Source organism: Sceloporus undulatus, chromosome 7 (assembly GCF_019175285.1).
Source record: "Sceloporus undulatus isolate JIND9_A2432 ecotype Alabama chromosome 7, SceUnd_v1.1, whole genome shotgun sequence".
Lineage (NCBI taxonomy): Eukaryota > Metazoa > Chordata > Lepidosauria > Squamata > Phrynosomatidae > Sceloporus > Sceloporus undulatus.
The window spans coordinates 24,313,314-24,329,937 of NC_056528.1; the positions used below are offsets into that span (position 1 = coordinate 24,313,314).

General features: G+C 43.9%; 1 protein-coding gene across 2 annotated transcripts in view; it reads right to left on the reverse strand.

The window, feature by feature from the left end:
• NRTN (neurturin) overlaps nt 1-16,624 on the reverse strand; it is a 58,745-nt gene that overhangs the window by 37,505 nt on the left and 4,616 nt on the right. For both annotated transcript variants that reach the window (XM_042479989.1, XM_042479988.1), the window contains exons 4-5: nt 6,256-6,593; nt 3,043-3,187 (exon numbers count right to left, since the gene is read on the reverse strand). The gene's annotated coding sequence lies outside the window, so the exon portion shown is untranslated. The remainder of the gene's footprint in view (nt 1-3,042; nt 3,188-6,255; nt 6,594-16,624) is intronic.

The following is a 16,624-nucleotide window of genomic DNA, read 5'->3' on the forward strand; positions in this document are numbered from 1 at the left end:
CTTTTTCTTCTGACCCCAAGATCCCATCTCTCGTCCTTCTCCTTTCGCTGAATGTGTTCTGGATTAAGTTTCTTGGCTTAACAGCTACCAGTGGCTTTGTCCAGAAACACTTGGAGTTCATAGCTTATTATTGCTCTACTGACACTCTAACACTTTCTTTCCTTGACTTTTTTATCCACCCTGAGCTGCTAAGATGGCACATCTCTTGGAGGAAGATGGGAAAGAGAAAACCACCAGTAATTCCAGTAAGATGGGGTGGGAAAAGTGTGGCCATGGTCTTCATGAGGACCTCAAGTAGGGTTGCCAGGGGCTAGCCCTGAATCTCCAGTTCTCATGGCTCATCTCCAGACGGGAAAGGATGGTGCAAATTCTCCAGTTTTGGAAGGATCAACTCTAGGCAAGAGGAAAAACCTGGGTACAAATCCTGGGCTTAGTAGGAAAGTAGAGCTGGCTGCAATTTCCAATACTTCATTGATTTCTTGCTGCAACTTGCAAGGGTTCTCAAGAGCATCCATATATTTCCTTAGTCAGTTTCTTCCTTCCCTCCTAGTCATTGTGGTGCCTCTACTCTGCTCTGAATCCAACTCCTGGCTAAAAGCAGCCAGGCTAGCTTGCATGCTCCTTATGTTGTTTGCCTTCAAGTCCTTTCTGACTCATGGAGACCCTGCGGAGAACCTATCATGAGGCTTTCTTGGCAAGATTTGTTCAGAGTTTGTCACTGCCTTCCTCTGAAGTTAAGAGAGTGGGACTTGCGCAAGGTTACCTAGTGGCTTTCCATAGTCATATAGGGATTTGAACTCTGGTCTCCAGAGTCGTAGTCCAACACTCAAACCACTACACCACACTGGCTCTCACAAGTTCCTTATCCCATCTTCTTAAGGAGGTGTGAAGTTAAAATCCCCTCATTTCACCTCAGTTTGGAAACAGCTGATTTAGTTAAGAAGTCTGTCTTAACTTCCAAATAGGAAAATATGTTTTCCCTCTTTCTTTTTCTCTCTTAGCGTGTTTGAGCTACGAACAACTATGTTTTGTACCTAATAAATCTGGTCAAGAAGACTCCAGGAAAAGGTTGCCTAAATCAGTTGACTTGAAGGCACATAACAATAATATGTCAGTTTCAGGGTTTAACAGAGAACGGAACCCAGATCTTCTATGGCCCAGTTCCTGATGCTCTAACCACTACACTGCACTATTTGTTAGCTGTAGCTTCTGAACAAAAAGAAAACAGTCCTTTAAAGCCAATTTTCTCTGTGCATGTTCTGTACCCTAGCTGACGTTATTCAGATGTGCCAACATCTGAAAATGATTTCTGGCGTCTCCTTGGTATTTATTGTATTTTGAATTTGGTATTGGACATTTTTAATATAATGGTGACATATTATTTATTTATTTTTCATCCTAAGGGCAAGCCACTTCCATGTTTTCCTGCTAATTCCCCTCTTCCCCGCCTCTTGCCAAAGAAAAACTAGTTATGAAGGCTGAATATCTGGGGAATGTCTTTTGTCTAGTAGAATTAGGATACAACTTATGTCTGGAAGCACAGACTAGAATATAGAGAAGTTAGTTTCTTTTGGACTAAGGCATGAGGGGCATGCTGGGCTGGGAGATTCTGGGAGCGGTAGTCTAAAAAAATAACTTTCCGAGTGCTGCTCAGGAGACATAGCCACCTTGGGTCCCAACTTGGGAGAAAAGCAGGATAAAAATAAATAAATAAATAAATAAATAATAAAATAGACCCAGCCAATGAAAGAAGTTTGTGCTCGGTTGTCAAAAGCTGGCACCAAACCAAGCCCAGAAAGCTTACTATTGAAAAAAGTAATTTTTGTTAATAACTATCCAAGATTAGTGGTCCTCAAAAAGAGCTAGCTACCAATATAACAATAGTATATCCTCCATGTATGGCATCCTCCTCCTCAAGCTGCCCTTAGAAGTAATGGTTGGAAAAAACTAGTAACTGTTACTTGTGGCACCAATAAGCTCATTTTCTCTTTTTGTTGTTGTCAGCTGTTGAAAATAACTAGAAATTGTTACTTGTTGATCTAATGAACTTTTTCTTGTTGTTATTAGCTGTTGGAAATAACTAGAAACAGTTACTTCATAGAATCATAGAGTTGAAAGAGACCGCAAGGGCCATCCAGTCCAACCCCGTTCTGCCATGCAGGAACTCTCAATCAAAGCATCCCCAACAGATGGCCATCCAGCCCCTGTTTAAAGACCTCTAAGGAAGGAGACTCCACTACACTCCGAGGATGGAGTGTGTTCCTGTAGAAGAGCCATTACTGTCAGGAAGTGCCTCCTAATGTTGAGGTGGAATCTCTTTTCCTGTAGTAGTTATTGTCTGCTTTGACTGGCAGCAGGCCTCCAGCGATACCTTGGGATTGAATCCAGAGCAGGGACCTTTGCATTTTTGTTGTTGTGTGCCTTCAAATAGTTTTTGGCTTACAATGATCCTAAGGTGACCCTATCACGGGGTTTTCTTGTCAAGCGTCTTCAGAAGGGGTTTGCCATTGCCATCCTCTGAGGTTGAGAGAGTATGACTTGCCCAAATCACCCAATGGGTTTCCATGGCTCAGCTGCAATTCAAACCTTGGTTTCCAAAGTCATAATGCAATGTTCAAACCACTACCAGTTCCCCAAATCCTTACTTTTTTCAATAGATACAAGCTCAGTGCCTGGTGGATTTATTCTACGCTGTGTCTTTTTGCAAAGGCCAAAATGCCAATTAGCAGAGAGTGGATAGTCATGCATCAAGGAAGCCAGAGCTGCATGATTCCTGGGCCAAACGGGGTTGGACTAGATGACCTCCAAAGTCCTTTTGAACTCTCAAAATCCCCAGATTCTTTTGCTGGCAAGAAATGAGGCCCCTTGCTGAGACGGAGCCGTGTGGTGGATTTGGACACATGTGCCCAACATGTGGGATATCCCAATAAAAACAGTCGTCCATAGCAACAGCAACATGAAAGCGTTTGGCATTTCCTCTAGGTTATTGGTATGGGGAGGAGGGGTGCGGATTGCGGAAAGGAGCTCAGCATGGGAACTAACCTTGGCACAGGTGATGGAGTTGCCCAAACGATGGAGACGGTGCGGATGTGTCAGCGAGCCAAAGGATTCTCTCTTCTCTTGGCCCCAGGAGACCTCTTTCCATCTGGAGACAGATGATGTGTTTATTCCGGTTGCTGAAAGGGACCTGGGGAGAGAGACATTTTGTGGTGTGTACACACAACAGTTACACACAACCCTAACCAAACATGGCCTCTGGCGAACAACCTTTGCCAAGTGTTGAAGTCCCATTTCCAAAACCCGTTGCACCAGAGTTTGACAGAGAGACAAAGAGAAATGGGCGTGGGCAAAGCAAAATGGATGCTGTTTGCATTATCCCCGTCTTTCCTCTCTCTTTCAAATGCTCACTTGCCTCCGGCCTCAAAGAAACAGACATCTGATCAAAAGAAGGAAAAGTTGCTTTGAAGGGAAACAGTTCCCAGAATTCCCTGGCCAGCTAACAGTGCAAGAGATTCTGGGAATATTAATCACAAAAGGAAAAGTTTCCAATAACCACAATGCCCTAGTTTGATTGTTTAAGCCGAGCGCAAACGCAGTACAGTAGTTCTGGAAGAGTAGAATTGAAAAGGACCCTAAGTAGGGTTGCCACATTTCAAGGCCTGCTTCTTCCAAATGTTTAGACTTTTGATTCTGAAATGGTTCTACAGTACATGGTTTTAAACTACTGATGTTTTACTATGGTACAGTTGGCCCTCCACATTTGTGGCTTTGATGTTTGCAGATTTGATCATTTGGAGATTTGATCAATATGTTCTCCCTAGGAATCTCTATGTCCTCCTGTGCAACTTTGTCAGATGTTGACCATAGAGTTGTGCTGGGGAACCTAGAAGTTCCTAAGGAAAACACTTCTCTAGGCATTTTTAGGTCCTCCAGCATGATTCTATTATCAATTTCTGGCAGATATTGACCATAGAGTTGCACTGGAGGACCTGGAGTTTCCTGGAGAGGTGTTCTCTTAGGTAAAAAGAATAGTGGGTTTTTTATTTGTGGTTTTTCCACATTCACGGGGGTCCTTCACCCCAAACCCCAGTGGAGGGACCACTGTAGCTTGTTTAACTGTCTAAATTTTTTTTTGACATTAGAGTGTTTTGGGGTTTTTTTTAGATGGGTTAAGATGTACCTTGTATAAACTAATGATGTGAGCTGCCTTGGGTCCCATATTGGGAGAATAAATGAACGTGTAAATAAATAAATACTTGGAAATTCTTTTCTTGTCATCCAATGGTTCAGGACTGTACCACTCTGGAAGAGCAGAAAACATATTTCCCTTTTCCAGCTGATCTGTAAAGCCCTGCACAGTTTGAATAAGGTCCATTTGAAGAACCATATCTCCCTTCAAGAGCCCACCTGAGAGCTTCTGGAGAAGCCCTTCTCTCTGTTCCACCATCTTCTTTCCTGTAGCTTGAATCCATTACTCCGTGTCCTAATCTCTGAAGAAGCAGAAAACAAACTCGCTCCAGCCACAATATGATTGCTTAATGGTTTTTTTTGGATAACTATTGTATTTATACTTTTATCAAAGTTTTCTACAGTTTTTAATCTGCCTTGTTTTCAAATACTGTACAGTATGTTGTTAGCTGCCTTGAGTCCCATTATTGGGAGAAAGGCAAATACTGTAGATATAAACAAATTTCCCTCCTTCTCCATGTCCCCAGCATCCAACGCTGTCACTTGCTAATGGAGATGTGAGTCTCCGGCCAACCCACCTGTTCGTGATTAGCTTTGTGTTTTACAGGCAGAATTGAATTATCAGGATTAAAACAGCTGCTCTTGTTGTTGTTGTTGACATTGTCACACCAGCACATAAAAACCGACGTGCCTTCCTCTCCTTCTCCTCCCCTCAGAACCCAGTTTTGCTTCAAGAAGCTGTAATAATTTCCATCTGTGGCTTGCCGTAACCCAATCGGCCGGGGGAGCTCACAAAGTACGTCTTTGCTCAGATCTCAGGGCCCCTATGCTCGCAAATCTATTTTAAATATTTAAGCTGTCTTGTTAAATGGAACATGAGCACAAATTAACTGAGGTCTTGGCAGAGAGAGATTTTTTTTTGGGGGGGGGGAGGTATCCATCCCTCTCTCAAGAGAAAGAGCCAATCTTGTTGTCCAAACATTTTCATAGAGATTGTGGTGTAAGTGGGGAAGGAAAGAATATTGTACAGACAAACCTATCTTTTCTTTTTTTGATCAATTTAGGTATTGATCAATTTGATAATTCAGAAGAAGGGGGGAAAACAGGCTTCAGAACAGCTAAACTTTTTGGACGATAGCCCCCAGAATCCCCTGGCCACTCCGCTGGTGGGGGGAGTCTGGGAATTTCTGTCCCAGCAGGGATTCCTCCTCCCCCAAGCTCTGCTCTGACATTTTAGGCCTGGCCTGGCCAGTCTACAAAAGGTCACACCTGCCTGCCGAAAATGGGAGCCAACCCAAGTTTGGAAAAGTTTGAAGTTAACACCATCAAGCGTTTCATAGAGATCGGGTAACAGGGCAATGCCACTAGCATAGGCACTGAAAGGGATATTTTCATCAAATCATAGAGTTGGAAGAGAGCCCAAGAGCCATCCAGTCCAACTCCTTGCCATGCAGGAATTCACATTCAAAGCAACCCCAACAAATGACCATCCAGCCTCTGTTTAAAGACCTTGCAAGGAGCAACTTAAGAGAGCTGGGTATGTTTAACCTGGAGAAGAGAAAATTGAGGGGTGACATGATAGCCGAGCTTAAATATTGGGAGGGATGTCATATTGAGGTGAAGTAAGTTTTCTGTTGCTTCAAAGACAAGGGCCTCATTCTCACTACAAAATAAATCATTTTTGAGTTGAATCGATGAAGCAATTTAGCACCGAATAGACATTAACACTATTCAAGCCTTGATTGAACCTACCTGTTTCAATTTAATCCATTTCGCAATCACATTCAGCAATGGATCAATTCAACATGGAGAAGCCTCACAGGGGTGACCGTGCAACAGGAACTGAATCAAATAGACAGCGCACTCAAACTTGCGCTGAATCGATTCATTTCAAAAGAAGTGGTGGATTATGCAGATCTAGAAGAACCAGTTTAAATGGGTTTAGCATTGTGCCCCCTTCACCAGACTGTCAGAAATTTGGTGCAAGTGCAAACAAGGACCATTTAAACCAGTTCAGATTGGTTTGAAAACCGCAATGGATTCAAACTACAGGAAAAGAGATTCTACCTGAATGTTATGAAGAACTTCCTGACAGTAAGAGTTGTTTGGCAGTGGAAGATGTTGCCTCGGAGGTTGGTTGAGTCTCCTCTTTTGTAGGTTTTTAAACAGAGGTTGAATGGCCATCTCTTAGGTGTGCTTTGATGGTGTCTTTGTGCATGGCAGAAAGGGGTTGGACTGGATAAGCCTTGGGGTCTCTTCCAACTCTGGGATTGTGTGATTCCATGCTCCAGTTCGGCTACTGTGAGGAAGGAGCACTGAGGCAGGCAAAGTCTTTGGTCCTATCCGGCATCAGGGCCCCTTTTCTGTTCTTCTGAGAACCAAGAAAGCCTTGGGAGACATCAGGCCTGGCCAAAAATCAAATGAGAAACAAGTGTCCCATAAAAAACATTCTGAAGGAGGGGCGACAAAAGCAATTAAGTTCTTTGGAAAACCCAGCAAGCCTCCTATGAACTTCACCACCCCCCCCCCCCCATCCAACAGGAGGAGAGATGAATCAAAGGGAAGGCATTAGAAAAATCCCAAGGATAAAAACAACACAAAACAAAAGAGCCGCAAACAACAGAGCCATGATTAATCTCTGCCCATTCCAGGACAGCACACTTACGTACACATTGGAGGAGCAATAAAAATTCTTGGACGAGGGAACATCATCAAGCTGTATAAAATACATCCTAAAGAGGCTGGACCAGGTGGCTGGGAGAAGGGAGGCCAGCAGAAGTTAATGCAATTCGACACCGCTTTAACTGCCATGGCTCCCATCCTATGGGTTTGTGATTTGTTGTGGCACCAGAAAGAGAAGGCTAAATACCTCGCAAGAGTACAAATTCCCGAATTCCATAGCATGGTGTCGTGGCAGCTAAAGTGGTATCAAACTGCATTAATCCAGCAGTGTAAATGCAGTCCAAGTCTGCAGGATAAAGGGGGAAAGTGGGAGGACAAGAGAGAAACTGGAACATTTTACAAGGAGCTGAATAAGTGGAACAGTAGAGGATGAACTGGGATTCTTCCAGTTGGAGGGCATGTGCTTTAGTCTGGGCACTGGTAAACCATTTAGGGGTGTATTTAACCATTAAAACTTTATGAATGGAGAAGTTGGATGATCACTCATCTAGTCTCCCTTCGGGAAAGAAGAAAAGGGGTGACCCCAAGAGTCTGGAAGCATTCAGGGACACAAAAACAGCCTTTGATATGAATGTACACAAAGTTTTGGCTTTCTGAATACTTTCATTTGGCACATGAGTTAGTCCCCATTTTTCTCCTCTGATTCATCACCAGAAAAGCCACGCTTCTCATGAGTTGCCATGGGTCTCATGGGTGCCTTGGAGGGGTTTTTCTCTCCTTCTCCATGACCTTGCCCCTAACCCAACTCAGAAAGGCAGTAATAGGCCCCCAGACGCCACCCTGGCAAGGCGCATCGGAGGGAGAGGGCTCTTTTAAGGCCTCCGTTGCGTGTGAAGGCTACAAACCAGCTGCCGTTCAGAGACATTTTCTACTTTAATGCGGTAAACCATGCTTAAGCCCTGAGGTGAAAAGGCAGAGGGGGAGAGGGGAGAAGTGCTTTGCTTGTTTAATCCATAATAAGCTAAATTTTGTGTCTCTGTGTGTAAGACAGAGGCTTGGGCTGGCACAGGATCCAAACTTTGCCTGCTAAAGACAAAACCCCTCTTTGTCAGAACTGTACCTTATCCTTCTCTGCACATGTAGAAATCCCACCTGTCAGAATTTTTGTCATCCTTTTCACCTGGACATGCTACAACTCCTCTTGAAGGGACAAGCCAAACCTTTTCCATATGAAAGCACAGTTTGTTCGATAAGCCTTAGCTGGCACAACTGCAGAACCTAGGCAAATCAGCTTGAGGATGACAATTCACAGAGACCAAGGCCACTGGCCATGCTGGCTTCAGATAATGGGAACTGCAATCCCAAAAGATCATTTGCTCCAATTCCCCACCACAGCTGAGTGAGAATTTTTGTTTCATTTCATTTCATAAAAAATAAAATTGTGTACATTTTATTTCCAAATCCAAACTTTAAAGCGAGCTATCTGGGGTGCTGAAACTTATTCCTCTCTCCCCCCAAGACATTTAGGACCTTTGCTATCTCCTGGAAAGTTCAGACAACACCCTGGAACAGATGTACCTCCTCCCATTAGCATGGAAGCCAGGTTTATTAGGGTTTAAGATGCCCCAGGCAGTTATTCTTGATGGGGCATTAGTCAGAAAAGAGTCAGCCTGGTGTTATGGTTTGAGGGTTGGACTACGACTCTGGGTTCAGATCTCTGCTTAGCCATGGAAACCCACTGGCTGATCTTGGGCAAGTCACACTTTCTCAGCCTCAAAAGGCATAGCAAACCCCTTCCAGACTGCTACACTGGCTCTCTTAGGGTCACCATAAATCAGAGATGGCTTGAAGACACACAACAACATCAGTGAGAAAAAGATGGAATACCTTTTTTCTGGGGGGACCTACTGTCAATTGTTTCTGGGTAGCCCCCACAGCTTGGCTAGCTTCTCATTCAATGGTAGCCAGAGGCATCTTAAATCCTAATAACCTGGAATTAAGAATGTGAAGAAACAGAGCTTCCAGATGGCACCGCTTCCACTAAATCCTTTGCAATCTTCAACTAAAAGGAAGGAGAACGGTTAATTAAGTTATCCGTATTTTCCATAGATTGTGAGCCACAAACCCAAAATCACCAGCAAAAAAAGGCAGATGAGCAAGAAGGGCCAGAGATGAGAGAGAAGGGCCAGGAGGCTTTTTGGTGGAAATAACCCAGTGCAAATAGGATTAAATCTGACAGAAAGAAATTAAGCATTGTTTGATCGCCAAGCAATTTTTAAAAAGTGTTTCCTGAAAACCTTTTGGCTCACCATGAATGCTTCAAGGTGTCCAGAGGCATCACCAGAGATAGCTGATGTTGAAGGTGCGGAGAGTCCTCCAAGCACCTTAACGGCGGGACAAGTAGACAGGTTGTTAAACAGAGAAGGAATAATTCACCCCCCCCCCCCTTGTTAAAAAAAATCCTTTAAAAACTATTTGATATGACCTGTGTATAAGTCAAGAGTAAAACTTCAGGGCATATAACATAGGATCTAAAGGATGAAGCAAAGGAAAACAATGCCAAAGAACTTACAAAGTTTCAAGAGGCACAACCGTTTGTGCCCACACTAAAGGCTGGATGGGTGAGAAAGTAGAAGGGGGTCAGTGCTTCCAGGACAGATGATACTCTTGCTTTTCACGAGGGAATGTTTCATTTTTTATTTGGTAAGAGTTAAAGTCCAGTACTTACACCGTGAATAAGTCAACTCAGGGTTTTTTGGGTGAATTTTTTGACAAAAAATCCTAGACTTATACATTAATATATACAGTAGTTGGAGGGAATGTTATGACAATCAAGACTCTTCTTAGGTTCTTACAACAAGGCTTCTTTGATCTCTCATGTCCAAAAGCCACAGACCACTCTTTCCCCATGGGCCTGCTTGTCTAATTCCCCTTTAAAACCATCAGATCTGGCAGCCATTGCAACAGGCAAAGTGCCTCGCTTGTGTTCCATGTTGGATCGTCCTCTGGGAGAGTTTTACTGCCAGCATCCCTCCTACCCTCTTTCCCCACAAAAACCAACTCCAAGGACCCCCCTCCCAATATGTGTCATTGTAGCTCACCGCAAATCTGGAGAGTTTATTTGCATAGCGGTAATAAGATATAATTATGTAAAGAAACACTCGGCTGGGCTCCTGGGCTCGCTCAAAGGCACACGCGCCTTTGCCAAAAGCGACTGGAAGGGGCTCGTATCGCCACCCCTCTGTTTATGTTCGGGATGTAAACGAAGAAAAGTGGGGAAAGTGGAGCACCAAGTTTTTATAAGCAGCTAGGATGGAAACAAGCTTGAATTGATCAGTGGTACTAAGTGAAGACTGAAGCCAGTGCTGATGATCTTGGAAAAGTCCCTTTGGGTGCCTGCAACGTTTAGAAACTCAACTGCTGGCTTGGTCCAAAAGACCACACAAAACAAGGAGTACCTGCTGGACCTGTAGCTATTTAGAGGGGGATAAAATGAAAATATTGTACCCCCAAAAGAATTGTTGTTCTTGTGTGCCTTCAAGTTGTTTCCAGTTTATGGCGACCCTATCATGGGGTTTTCTTGACAAGATTTGTTCAGAGGAGGTTTGCCATGGTCTTCCCCAGAGGAGGCTGAGAGGGTGTGACTTGCCAAAGGTCACCCAGTGGGTTTCATGGTTGAGCTGGGAATCAAGTCCTGGTCTCCAGAGTCATACTCCAACGCTCAAACCACTATGCCATTCTGGCTCTCAGTAAGAATTATGTTCCCCCAAATGAAATTCTCCTCCATGTCCTTCAAATCTCTAACATTTCAGAGGGTAAGTCATTGAAAACTCTTCAGTCTGAATAGGAACATTAACCTGAAATAAGATTGGAGTCTTCATGGCTCTAAAAGTGTTCCCAAGGGGGAGCAAATGGCAACTTCAGGTTGTGGACACAATCTGGGAGCAAGAGCAAGAAGTAAGAACAAGGCCTCCCTTGCTCCTCTCTTGACTGCTTTTTGTAAAGGGAAACAACCTCAGGATCATCTTCTCATCCCCAGTTTTAAACAAATTAAAGCTGAGTAAGTTCCAGGAAAGAACTGGGAAGGCGTCATCCCATTTGCAATAAGGGATACAGAAGGGCTGATAAGGTCTGCACAGGATATAGCTACTTGCAATGTCATGATCTTTCACTTTTTGCCTCTTTCTCTGTCTGATTTCTCATGGTTTTTACATGGTAAGAGAGCAGCAGGGTTATTCCAAATAGCAGTTTATGGCAAGTAATTAAAATTGTAGTTTTCCTTTTCCAGGGAAATCTCAGTGGAATGATCCAAAAGGTCCTAGTAGTTTGTCCTTCTTTGCAACAGCTATACACAAGAAGCACCATGCGACAAAAATAGAAGAAGACTTTCAAGGAGGACCCCAGTGCTTATCTCTTCTTGTTGTTTTTAAGAGAGAGATCTTCAAGAAAGGTGTGCAACACCTGACTAGAAAAGATGCATTCAGTGGGCATAAAAAAATAGGCTTTACATTCCTGGGAAGGTGAATATGAGAAAGGAAGATACTCTTAAGCTTTCCCACATTTTATAGAAGAAGGCATGTAGCCAAGTGACACTGGATTGTGTTCAAGATGATAAGTGACACAACCTAGGAGAGGATGCAGCAGTTTGCTTTTGCTTGAGCCGACTGAGAAGGACCTGATTCTTCCTCTGTTCTCTCCTCTCTCCCTTGCTGAATTAAATGAATGTGAATTCACTTTGCAGCAACTGAAGTAAGCTGAGGACCAAAGGGGAAAGTGAGAGGAGAAGAGGGATGCCAGGACACTTTAAAGGCAGCTGAGAATAGGATGCGGTGGGGTGTTTGACCACATTGGGCAGCTGATGGTTGGCCACATGTATGCCAGTTTGCCATCTGTGAAATGTCAGCAGGTATGATGTTTGCATCCTGCAAAGAAATGGGGCAGATCTAGCAGTTTTATACATCAACACCTTAATTTGGACTTGGATGCCATCCGTCTGATCCTTGGCATGGAATATAGATTCTCAAAATAAGTCCTGGTATATTCATGCCTTGATGCTCCAGCCACTGTTTAGATTTCACAGATGAAAGCCAGCTGCCAGTGGTGCGGCCATGGAGTAGCTATAATGGTGTGTTTATTTTTTCATAATAGGCCGAATCTGAGGCCAGAGAGAAAGAAACCAGAACAGAGCAGACATTTCTGGAGAAGAGTGGGTGAAGACGTGGGGAAGAAAACAAGAACCTTGGGACCAGCAGGTCGCCCTTTCTCCAGCTTCTGTGTAGCCATGGGGGACCACCATGCACGCCCCCAGGAGTTGCCTTATCACAGGGTCTAGCTCTGAGGCTCCAGTTTTCATGGGCCATCTGCAGGCAGGGGACACAGGTGCAATTTCTCCAGTTTTGATAGGCTCAGCTCTAGGTAAGAGGGAAAGACTGGGCTTCATAGGTTTGTTGCTGCAACTTGCAAAGAGCCTCCAAGGCAAGATACTTAGATATCTTCCTCCTTCTATCCCAGTTGTCGTGTAGCCAGGGTTCACCTTCCGCTCTCCTCTGCATTCACCTTCTGGCTAGAAGCAAATGGGTTCGACTAAAGGCTCCTTACCCCATCTTTCTGAGAAAGAAGTCTCCACATTTCACTTTCATCTGGGAGTAACCCCTTTAGCCAAGATCTCTTAATTTCCAGACATGAAGATATGTTCTCTCTCTCTCTCTGTCTGAATGACAAACTGATAGCAACCATGATTGGTATCTAATGTATAACACTTAATGAAATGAACAGTTGTCATCCCTAAAACCTCAGGGCCTGGTATGATCCTGAACTGGCAGCCCTAGTTGCCACTGGGATTGATCTAAACTGCTTTTATTGTCTTGTTCTGTTCTTGCTGAAGTTATACATTTGTACATAAGGAGACTTGGAAAAGAAACCACCAAACCTGCTCTCCTCATAAACCAACAGACCTTGTAAACGCCTCCTCCAGAAATTTGTCGCAGTGGGAGTAAGGAAAAGCTGTCTGAACCTCTCACTCCATTACCATCTGAGTCTGACCCCCAAGGGCTACATTTCTTGTGGATTAGCAGCTGATTGTCTGGGTTTCACAGTTTCTTCAGCTGTGGCTAACACGCTAGGAGCGACACAAAACACAGCAACATTACTGCTTCTAGCCCCAAAAGGCTGGGATCCCTCCAAAACACATGCTGCCCAAACTTCAGCTTGGGTTGGGTTCTCCCACCCAGTCACCCACTCCATGTGCATCGCAGATGTCAGGACTCAGGAGTTTGCAAATGGCGTGATTCGCCTGCTTTGTCACGTCATCCTCGATTCCTCCTCCTCTTCTGTCCCAAGCAAGTTCAGAGGATACGAAAAGGCCCAAGACAGCCTACTATCCTTCAAATATTTCAGTCTAAAATGCCCAGGTTTCTTGACCACTGGCTATGCTGGATGGGGTTGATGGAAGCTGCAATCCATCATGTCTGAAGGATGCCAGGTTGGCGGAAGCTACCCTAACAGATCACAGAAAAGGTTTCAACGTCTGCATCGACGAACATGAGGGAGGTTTGGGAAGCTGCTTCTATTGTCAAGCTGTTTTTTGGGAGGCAGGCTCAACATTGGCAGGCCACTTAGTGTTAATTATGACTACTTACAGGTTTTTAGAGAGCTAGCGTGGTGTCATAGTGTAGTGCTGGACTAGGACTCCGGAAGACTAGGTTTCGAATCCCTGCTCAGACATGGAAACCCACTGGGGATCCATGGGTAAATCCTATTTTCTCAGCCTCAGAGGAAGGGAAAAGCAAAGCTCCTCTGGACAAAGGGGCCAAGAAAACCCTACGATAGACTTGCCATTCGGAAACAATGACAAGGTTTTACAAAACAATGAAAACTCAACAATGTTGCATTAGAACAATCTCCATCATTATCCAACTAATTACAGTAGCATCTCATGAAAGCAACAGCAAAATAATGGCCATTGAGCAGACTTTTGATGGATAATTCCAAAGTTGGCTCAACTACCTAGGGATCTTGGTGGTCTAATTTTGCTGAATTTTCTCAGGGGAAGTTCAGCACCCCCAGCCAAATCTTAGGGGGCTAGGTGTCCTGCCCCCCCCCCCAATTCAAGGGTCCGCACATTCCAGTTTGACATCTAGACAAAATGGAGGGAAGCGCTCCTTTAAGCAATATGCATATGTCAAGCAGAAAAGAGCACTCTGCGTTGTGTCAGTGGTCCATGGACAGCCTCTAACTAAATTAGGAAAACTGTTAAATGTACGAGGATTTCTCATGGTTGCAAAGAAAATGGCCTTCCAATGCTATGATTCTATGGCAGGAAACTTTGCCCAACTCCTGCACCGGGAGCTAAGGAGAAAGCAGATTTGCTAGAAGAAGACATCCACACTAGTTCAGTCCCAGACAGATAAGCGACCAAATGATGAAGATTTACAATGCCGTAGCAAGAGCCTCTGGTTCCAACAACAGAGCAACTATGGAAGACATGATCATGTGACGACCCAGCAAAGGAGACAAGGAGGTTTGGCTTCTCCTGTTCTTAATTTTTCCAGCTACTCTGGTCTTTCCATGGGTGCCGCCAAGGTGGACAGCTGTGTTGGACTGGGAAAGTGGAAGGGATTCAGTTGACTTTGACCAGGGGCCATGCTGGCTGGGGCATTCTGGGGGCGTAGATAAAAAAAGAAAGAAAGAACTGTACCAAGATTAGGAGATGAGGCAACTTGCCCATTTCCGGATTCAAAATGGGTGTAGTCATTTGCGCATCGAATCTGCCCACTGAGTTCCAAGAAAGAGAGTTGGGGGTGTGGGGTACATGAATATTTTAAGGTACAACATGAATAGGAGGGGGACAGGGTGGATGAGGCCTCTCCCCACAGCTATTATTTGTCACTTTTCTACCCCAATTTTTCTTCTAGCAAATCCAAAGCAATCTAGTGAGGCTCCTCTCTTCAAGACCTTATCAGGCACTGATATCTGCACTGCACAGTTATAGTGGCCTGATACCACTTTCATTGGCATGGCTCCACCCTGTGGAATCCTGGGATTTGTAGTTTTGTGAGCTACTTAGAAGGCACCAAGTTAACCTGAAGAGAGCAGGACTGAAGATTAAAATGGTTGAAATTCTGTTATCTAGAAAGACACCTGGAGTACCTTGGGAACTGTGGCTGGGCCAAAGTTGGACTAACACTTTCTGGTGGAGAGGTCCTTCAACAAGCTACAGATACCAAGATTCCATTGGATGGAACTGTGGGAGTTAAAATGGTATCAAATTGTTATAATTGTACAGTATGGATACATCCTGAGAAAATCTGAGCAAGTTACAGGGAGACGAATCTAGATTTTCAACTCTCTAACCACTGTGCCACAATGTGGGGAAGAATGCATCCAAATGGAGAGATCGGCAACTGCCTTTAAATTAAAATTTTAAACCCCGGAAGATCAGATGATGAACAGTCAGTTTGGCCCTCACTATAGACATGTTAACCCTTATTCCCGATCCCACTCCCCAAAAAAACCCTGATGTAAGAATTTTTCTCACCACACCCTGCCATCAACACCTCACATTATTTCACTGTCTGTTATGAAATAATAAGAATCCAACGTCTTAACCCACGACGGAATGGAAATGTTTGCAAACCTGTCTCATTAACTCTCTTACATGATGTCATGTTCTTCCCCCTGCTTCCACCCCCAGCAAAATGGCAGCCAGAGTGGATTGAGAATCACACATATATTTTCAGAGAGCGTGTCACCTACACCGTTGGTGGAGAGTGCCAGGCAGACAGCGTGACGCCATGCGTTTACAGATTATTCGCTGGGCCATCAAAGTTTTTCTTGGCTGAGTTGTTTTTTCAGCATTAAAAAGATAGAAATATATACCTTCAGGGGCTGTTTAAAAAACACCATAGAATGACTGCACTGGGAGGGTCTCAGAGGTCATTTAGTCCAAATCTCAATGCAGGAATTTTATGTCTTCCACATCCCTGAAAAATGGCTCTCTAATTTCCCACTGAGTCTCTCCAATGAATGATAGGTCCTCCACCTCCTGAGGAAGTCTGTTCCACTGGCAAAGACCTCTTATTGCAAGGAAACTTCTCCTTAACGTTTAACCTAAATCTGCTTTTCTTGCCATTTCTTTCCATTGCATCTCACTATAAAACCTTAGTGCCTGTTTTTCATCTCACTGCTGTTTAATTTCAGTCAAAATTACCTGTTCTGCACATCACTGCTCATATTAGACAGATTGTTTGTTGGGTCAGACCTTGGAAAAGTTCCTTTTATGTGTATGAGTACAGTTCCTTGAACTCCCTGTCCAGCCTGGCTTTAAAGCACAGTTTTAATATACCTTATATACCATTTTGTGACAATAATAAATACTTTAATAATTTTATAAAATCATACTTCCCCTGCCCCAAAAGAAAGAGCCAGGATGGTTTAGTGGTTTGATTATTGGACTATGATTTTGAATTTGGTCCGTGGAAACCCACTGAGTGACCATTTTCTCAGCCTCAGAGGAAGACAACGGGGAACAAATCCTGCACATGAGAGGTTCTCCTTAGGGTTGCCATAAACCAGAAATGACTTGGTGGCACAGAACAACAAATCTGAGAATATCCTTCTCCAGGCCATAGTTTAAGAACTTTCAAATTTACAAGAAACCAGGTACACTTAAAGATAACTTGGAATCCACAACCTGCTGGGAAAGTAACAAAGATCCCTGATGTCCTTTGATTAAAATGGTCCCTTGTTACTTAGACAAAAGTAGACATTCTGGCATCAGGCTTTCCCATGTTTGAGTCAGATCCTTTTAGTATCA